General features: G+C 39.3%; 1 non-coding gene across 1 annotated transcript; it reads right to left on the reverse strand.

Moving 5' to 3' along the window:
* Nucleotides 1-6,793: 6,793 nt before the first annotated feature.
* On the reverse strand, nucleotides 6,794-6,867 carry Trnat-ugu (transfer RNA threonine (anticodon UGU)). Its single transcript has one exon. It is a non-coding gene; the product is annotated as a tRNA-Thr (tRNA).
* Nucleotides 6,868-7,141: the final 274 nt, after the last annotated feature.

Below are 7,141 nucleotides of genomic sequence, written 5' to 3' on the forward strand. Positions count from 1 at the left end.
GGTTCTCGAACTTACACCCCATATAGCTCGAACAGCCCGTTTTGAGCCAAAAATACCCTTTTTGAATCAGAAGAATTACCCAAAGAATATAATACCATACGACCTAAGCGTATGAAAATATGCGAAGTAGATTATCTTCCATGTTGAACTGTCACTAATTTCAGATACTGTTCTAATGGTAACTAAAGCAGCATTTAGTTTCTGAACAAGATCCTGGACATGGGCTTTCCACAACGGCTTACTATATATCCGATCGCCTAGGAACTTTAACTGTTTCGTCTCGCTTATAACATGCCCATTCTGTCTGATCAAAATATCGGTCCTTGTTGAATTGTGAATTAGAAACTGCAAAAACTGAGTCTTACTGTGATTTAGCATCAAATTGTTATCCACAAGCCATGAACTTATTCCATTAACTACATTATTTGATACTGTTTCAGTATTACACACGAGATCCTTCACTGCCAAACTGGTGTCATCAGCAAACAGAAATATTTTTGAATCACCTGTAATACTAGAGGGCATATCATTTATATAAGTAAGAAACAGCAGTGGCCCCAGAACCGACCCTTGGGGGAATGCCCTCTTAACAGAGCCCCATTGCGAATGATTATCACTACCACTCTCAATATCGCAGAGAATTACCTTCTGCTTTCTGTTCTTAAAGTAAGAGGGGAACCAATTGTATGCTACTCCCTTACTCCATAATGGTCCAACTTGTGCAGTAATATTTTGTGGTCAACACAGTCAAAAGCCTTCGTTAAATCAAAGAAAACACCTAGCGTTCGCAACCTTTTATTTTATCCGTCCAAAACCTCACAGAGAAAAGAGAATATAGCATTTTCAGTTGTTAAACCATTTCTGAAACCAAACTGTACATTTGACAGCAAATAATGTGAATTTAAATGCTCCAGTAACCTTGTATATACAACCTTCTCGATAACTTTAGCAAACACCGATGGCATGGAAATAGGTCTAAAGTTGTCAACATTATCCTTTCTCCCTTTTTATGAAGTGGCTTCAGTAGAGAGTACTTTAATCGGTCAGGAAACCGACCACCGCTAAAGGAAAAGTCACAGATATGGCTAAGTACTGGGCCAACATACACAGAACAATACTTCAGTATTCTGCTAGATACCCTGCCATATCCATGAGAGTTCTTGGTCTTTAGTGATTTAATTATTAACTCAATCTCCCTCTTGTCAGTATCATGGAGGACCGTTTCAGGTAACAGTCTCGGAACACTTTTTTCTAAGAGCGCTATATGATTCCCTGTTGGGGCTAGGTTTCTATTTAGTTCACATGGTACATTCACAAAGTGATTATTAAGTACTGTACATATATGCGACTTATCAGTAACACGAACATTCCCACTACGCACTGATTCTATATCGTCGACCTGTCTCTACAGACCAGCCACTTCATTTACGACTGACCATATGGTTTTAATTGTATCCTGAGACATAGCTATTCTATCTGCATACCACTTTGCCATACCAGTTTACATATGATTATATGAATTAAGGAGATCTACCAGCATCCTTTTACTTGCACAATCACCTTACAATTAATATTGAAATCACCACATATAAATAATTTTTTGTATTTCCTACAAAGTGTACCAAAAACCTCCTCTAGCTTTAGCAAAAATGTTGTGAAATTGGCGTCTGTGGCTCTGTAAATAACAATTAGAAGTTTAGCTCCATTAAATTTAACCATACCTTCACAACATTCTAACACCTTTTCAGTGCAGTACTTAGAAACATCAATTGACTCTAATGGGATGCTGTTTTTCACATACATGGCTACTCCCCCACACCGAAAAGAGCTCCTAGAAAAGCTGCCAGCCAACCTGTATTCTGGTAAAGGAAGCCTCTGAATTATCTCCTTATTTAAGAAGTGCTCAAATATACCAATAATTTCAGAGTCAACATCTATAAGCAGTTCACTAACTTTATCTCTAACATCTTGTATATTTTGATGAAATATACTAATTGTCTCATTACTTGGATACTTAAGCTTTGTCAAAAGTGGATCTTTTGTTAGAGAGACTTCCCTTAAGCAGGAACACCTATCAGCTGACTGGTGCAGCTCTAACATCAACTACTGCAGGAATTTTCCCATGAGTGATCCCACCACCTCGATCTATGCTGTCACTTTAATTTTCCTGTAGGCGGTGTCTATCTTACCCATGGTGATTTTCGCCTCTACATCCTTACATTTGTCCTCTAGCCATCCCTGCTTAGCCATTTTGCACTTCATGTCGATCTAATTTTTGAGACGTTTGTATTCCTTTTCGCCTGCTTCATTTACTGCATTTTTATATTTTCTCCTTTCATCAATTGAATTCAATATTTCTTCTGTTACCCAAGGATTCCTACTAGCCCTCGGCTTTTTGCCTACTTGATCCTCTGCTGCCTTCACTACTTCATCCCTCAAGGCTACCCATTCTTCTTCTACTGTATTTCATTCCCCCATTCCTATCAATTGTTCCCTTATGCTCTCCCTGAAACTCTGTACAACCTCTGGTTCTTTCAGTTTATCCAGGTCCCATCTCCTTAATTTCCCACATTTTTGCAGTTTCTTCAGTTTTAATCTACAGTTCATAACCTATAGATTGTGGTCAGAGTACACATTTGCCCCTGGAAATGTCTTACAATTTAATACCTGGTTTCTTACCATTATATAATCTATCTAAAATCTTGCAGTATCTCCAGGTCTCTTCCACGTATACAACGTTCTTTCACGATTCTTGAACCAAGTGTTAGCGATGATTAAGTTATGCTCTGGGCAAAAACCTACCAGGCGGCTTCCTCTTTCATTTCTTACCACCATTCCATATTCACCTACTACGTTTCCTTTTCTTCATTTCTCTACTATCAAATTCCAATCACTTGTCACTATTCTATTTTCATCTCCCTTCACTATCTGAACAATTTCTTTTATCTCATCACACATTTCATCAATTTCTTCCTCATCTGCGGACTACTTTTAAGATTATGGTAGGTGTGGGCTTCATGTCTATCTTGGCCACAATAACACGTTCACTGTGCTGCTTGTAGTAGCTAACCCGCATTCGAATTTTTTTTTATTCATCATTAGACCTACCCATGCGTTAGGTTCATATTGGCCTTCCTAATACTTAAATCTATATTCGATGTTAACAATGACGCCGGTGGATAGACTATATGAAATTACTGATCGTCGATAAAGTCGCGAATATAACCGACATGCTATTGGGCCCTTCGCAGGGAAAGGGTTTTCGCCGCAAAAAGCGGGAAACTGGAATCCAGCAAATGAGTAAAAAATATATATTCAGTGACAAAAAATTAGTGTACGTACACAACAATAGTCTGGGATTTCTGTATTACATAAAACAGTTTTTGTGATTGTATCTTGCAGCTTTAGTTATTTTTAATTAAAAGAGATTTTAAAAGGACAGAAAGAGCGTTTTGGTCTACGCTACACATCGTTCTGTTAGTATAGTCTTGACTTCGTAATCACTTTCGTGGACTTCTGCAACTCTCAATCAAAATCTCCAACCTAATCGAGACAATACGCTACGATACAGCCGACATGATGACAAGAGAATGGGCTACATCAAACTCGAAGTAATTTTATATAGATAAGGATCTCAATGACCTGTGTACGTCTAATATAAAAGATCTCCTAACTATTCTCCTCAAATAGATCGCCATCTTCACTTGACCTTTAACTGAAACTGTTTCAGAATTAAAGACTGAATTCAAAGAAAATTTGGCTTCCAGTCACAAAACTAGAAAAATAAAAATAATAAAAGTGAGAATGTGAAACAGGTTAGCAATAACCACAAACAGGAGATTCTACAGAAAATCAAAGTGAGAAAGGAAATTATTAATATTATCGACCGTTTAGGAACTCTATGCTACGAAAGGGATGAAACCACATATAGAATAACTGGTGGAAAAGTTAGTGTGTTTTAAGATTAAATCCAAACAACAATTAGAGAAAAATATATCGAAGCTAGGCCTATATTACGAAAAATTGCTAAATCTCGAGGCATATTGTGTCCTCCAGTATTTGATGAAGTGTTTGTGCCCCTAGCACGGATAAAACAGGATCTACAGCATCAACAGAAACTTCGGATATGTGTTTCATATTTCATCCAAGCCTACAGTCTATAAACACTAAAACAAAATACCACTACAGGGAAACTACCTACGAAGAAGTTCTTGGTAAAACTATGTAGCTGTAGTTGCCTTGGACTAACGACGTGTGATTATCAATGTAACCTGTACAGACTGTACGCTTTCCAAAGCTGTTATCCATGAAAAAGCTAAACGACGTTTCGTGAACAAAACACAATTTAAGACCGGACAACTAATAAAATTATCTGACAATAGGCACTGTTGAAAATTTGTGCCAGACCAGGATTACCACCCGAGTCTCCTGGTTACTAGGGAGAGGCAATGATCACTGTGTCCGAATTACGCAGTGGTCAACATAATAGCACGAACTGCCCGAGCATGCCGTTCGTCAGATCCAAATTCTCAATTTCTCCATAGACTGCTAATGCAGTGCTCCTTGAACATTATCCTCCTCGCCTTAATTAAACAGACACAGAATATATACAAGCTTGGCCTTACGAACATTGCAGACGCCGTCTATGCAACACGCGTCACACTTCAAAGAGTTTACCAATACATTGCATTGTTTACTATCGACCACGGATCAAGCAACGTAAAAAGCACTGCGTCTACTGAGATCATGATTCAGAGTTTTTTTTTTTAAAAAAAAAGAAACTAATAAGTCGCCTACATATTATAGTTGCTGCCGAAAGAGGAGAATCACTATTTTCCCACAAACGGAAATATAGTTAAAATTACGCTTCTAATTCGGCTAGTTTCGGCGGTTACTAAAATTTGTAGTGAAAGTTACATAGGGAACTCTCCCGTCCCCCCACCAGAAACGTAGTTTTCGTCGCTGTTGTGCGACTTTTGTACACAGCCAGAGAAAGTGTGTTAAACATGGCGCGGACGGAAACACTAGGCTACGCTACAAGGAAATCTGCTTACACAACGTTTACTCGGCATTAATAATCGTTGGCGTAAACATCTCTCAATCAAATTACCCCCTTCCAACCTAACTTAGATCTCGGGCTACACTGCCCATAGGCCTGTCATCACAACCAAAATTTCAGTGTGTGGGGGATATCCTGTATTTCTCGCTAATCTCTCTCTAGGCAAAAATGTCAGTTATTGTAGATTGGTGGCAGTCTCAACTACAAGATTTACTAATGATAAACACTATTGAGGCGGCTCGTAATTTTAGAATAGTTCTCTTCGTCTTACTTGGCATAAATTGTTCGCTGGCGTCCCAGCAGCTAGCTCCTTCAGTGTCTGCTTCTGCCATCGCACCACGCCAGTCTGTTGTTATCCTAGCAGACAGAACGCACCGCACATCCGACAACTTCGGAACCACTCAACTGGCCAGTTAGCAACTGAGCCGAACACTGTTTACACCGTCAAAGGAAAACTATGCAAAGATGTACACTCGAATGGCACGACTGAGTAGTACACACACACACAAACACACAAACAGTAATATCTGTAGGATGTCCATCGACACGCGCAGAACGAAATTCTTCTCGCGAACGTACAGCGTCTCCGAAAAAAATCTAGTGACTATATTCCGGCATTACGGCCAGGTTCTCATTCAAATGAGCAAAAAATGTTATATATTTTTTTTGAGACAGTGAAAATACACTTGAAGGATCTGTTTGGGAGTTACGAGTGATCATACTATGAGCTTTATTTTAGATTTTCAGTAAAAAAAAATGGCGCCCGCAATTATGATTTGATCACGCGGACTGCGTGCAGTGTGGCCTCTCAGATGTTACCTGAAATCAAAAATGGATGACATCAGTTGATACTAAATTACTTCTCTGAAATTGAAAATGGAAAACATCAGTCGATATTACATAAAATTTATGGGAGCGCATACCTAACCGCAATGAAACAACCGTAAATTTAACGATACGGTGCTAATTCGAACTCTGAGTTCGATTTTTTGGGTGGTTTATTTCACTCCTTATGCCTTCACAAAAATTACTTAATATTAATCAGTGTCATATATTATAGGTATAAGCTCCTAAGAAAAGTGTTTACTTTTCTGGGTCAGAGGTAGAAGTTAAGAGATTGAACCATTTTTAGTTAATGCTGCATGCCGTTCTGAGAAAATTGTTTCTCCAAAAAAAAAAAAAAAAAAAAGTTCAACGTCTAGGGAAACCTTTTAGTTATATTATTACTTCGATTTGCATGAACTGAGGGTTACATGTATATTTTTAATGTCGCTGAACACGAATCTGCAGTAAGATTTTCAATATTCAAAACGGCTAATGCAATACGGAGAGCACAGGATTATGCTTTGTCCAATTTTTACCAAAAATGCATTTTCGTTATTTACGTTTAGTGTGCAATCCAAGGAGCACTTTTCAACCCTTCCTCTGGCTGGAATTGTTCCTAGATAGCAACTCCCTGTTCTTCTTGGCAGGAAAAGCCGATCTGTCTAACCTGGATATGCAGCACTCGTTATTCGTCAGTGTTATCGGCGAGTATGTTTGCAGTATGAATCATTTTGTGCACGTGCGTCACGGGACGAGCTTTGATCTACATCTATATGGATACTCTGCAAATCACATTTAAGTGCCTGGCAAAGGGTTCTTCGAATCCCCTTCACAATTGATAGTTAATTGAAACCCTCAGCTGCCGACAGGTGTTGTTGATATACTTCGATGGGGACAGCTGAAAATGTGTGCCCCGACCGGGACTCGAACCCGGGATCTCCTGCTTACATGGCAGACGCTCTATCCATTTGAGCCACCGAGGACACAGATGAATACCGCGACTGCAGGCATTTATCCCTTACACGCTTCCCGTGAGACTCACATTTCCAACCGGCCACAATCCACAAACGTAATGTACGTAATAGGTGTTTGCCCATCCACTCAATACTGGCCCACACTAAGGTGACGATTCCCGTAAGATTTCGGGCAATCTGTGCGCATTCGCACAGACGAAGGTCAATGGCTGGGTAACGTTTAACCATATATATATAGATAGTAACTGTTCTCGAAAGAACAGGCGCCACTGACGACCGGGCA

This window comes from Schistocerca gregaria, unplaced genomic scaffold (genome assembly GCF_023897955.1).
Source record: "Schistocerca gregaria isolate iqSchGreg1 unplaced genomic scaffold, iqSchGreg1.2 ptg000440l, whole genome shotgun sequence".
In the NCBI taxonomy this organism is placed as follows: Eukaryota; Metazoa; Arthropoda; class Insecta; order Orthoptera; family Acrididae; genus Schistocerca; species Schistocerca gregaria.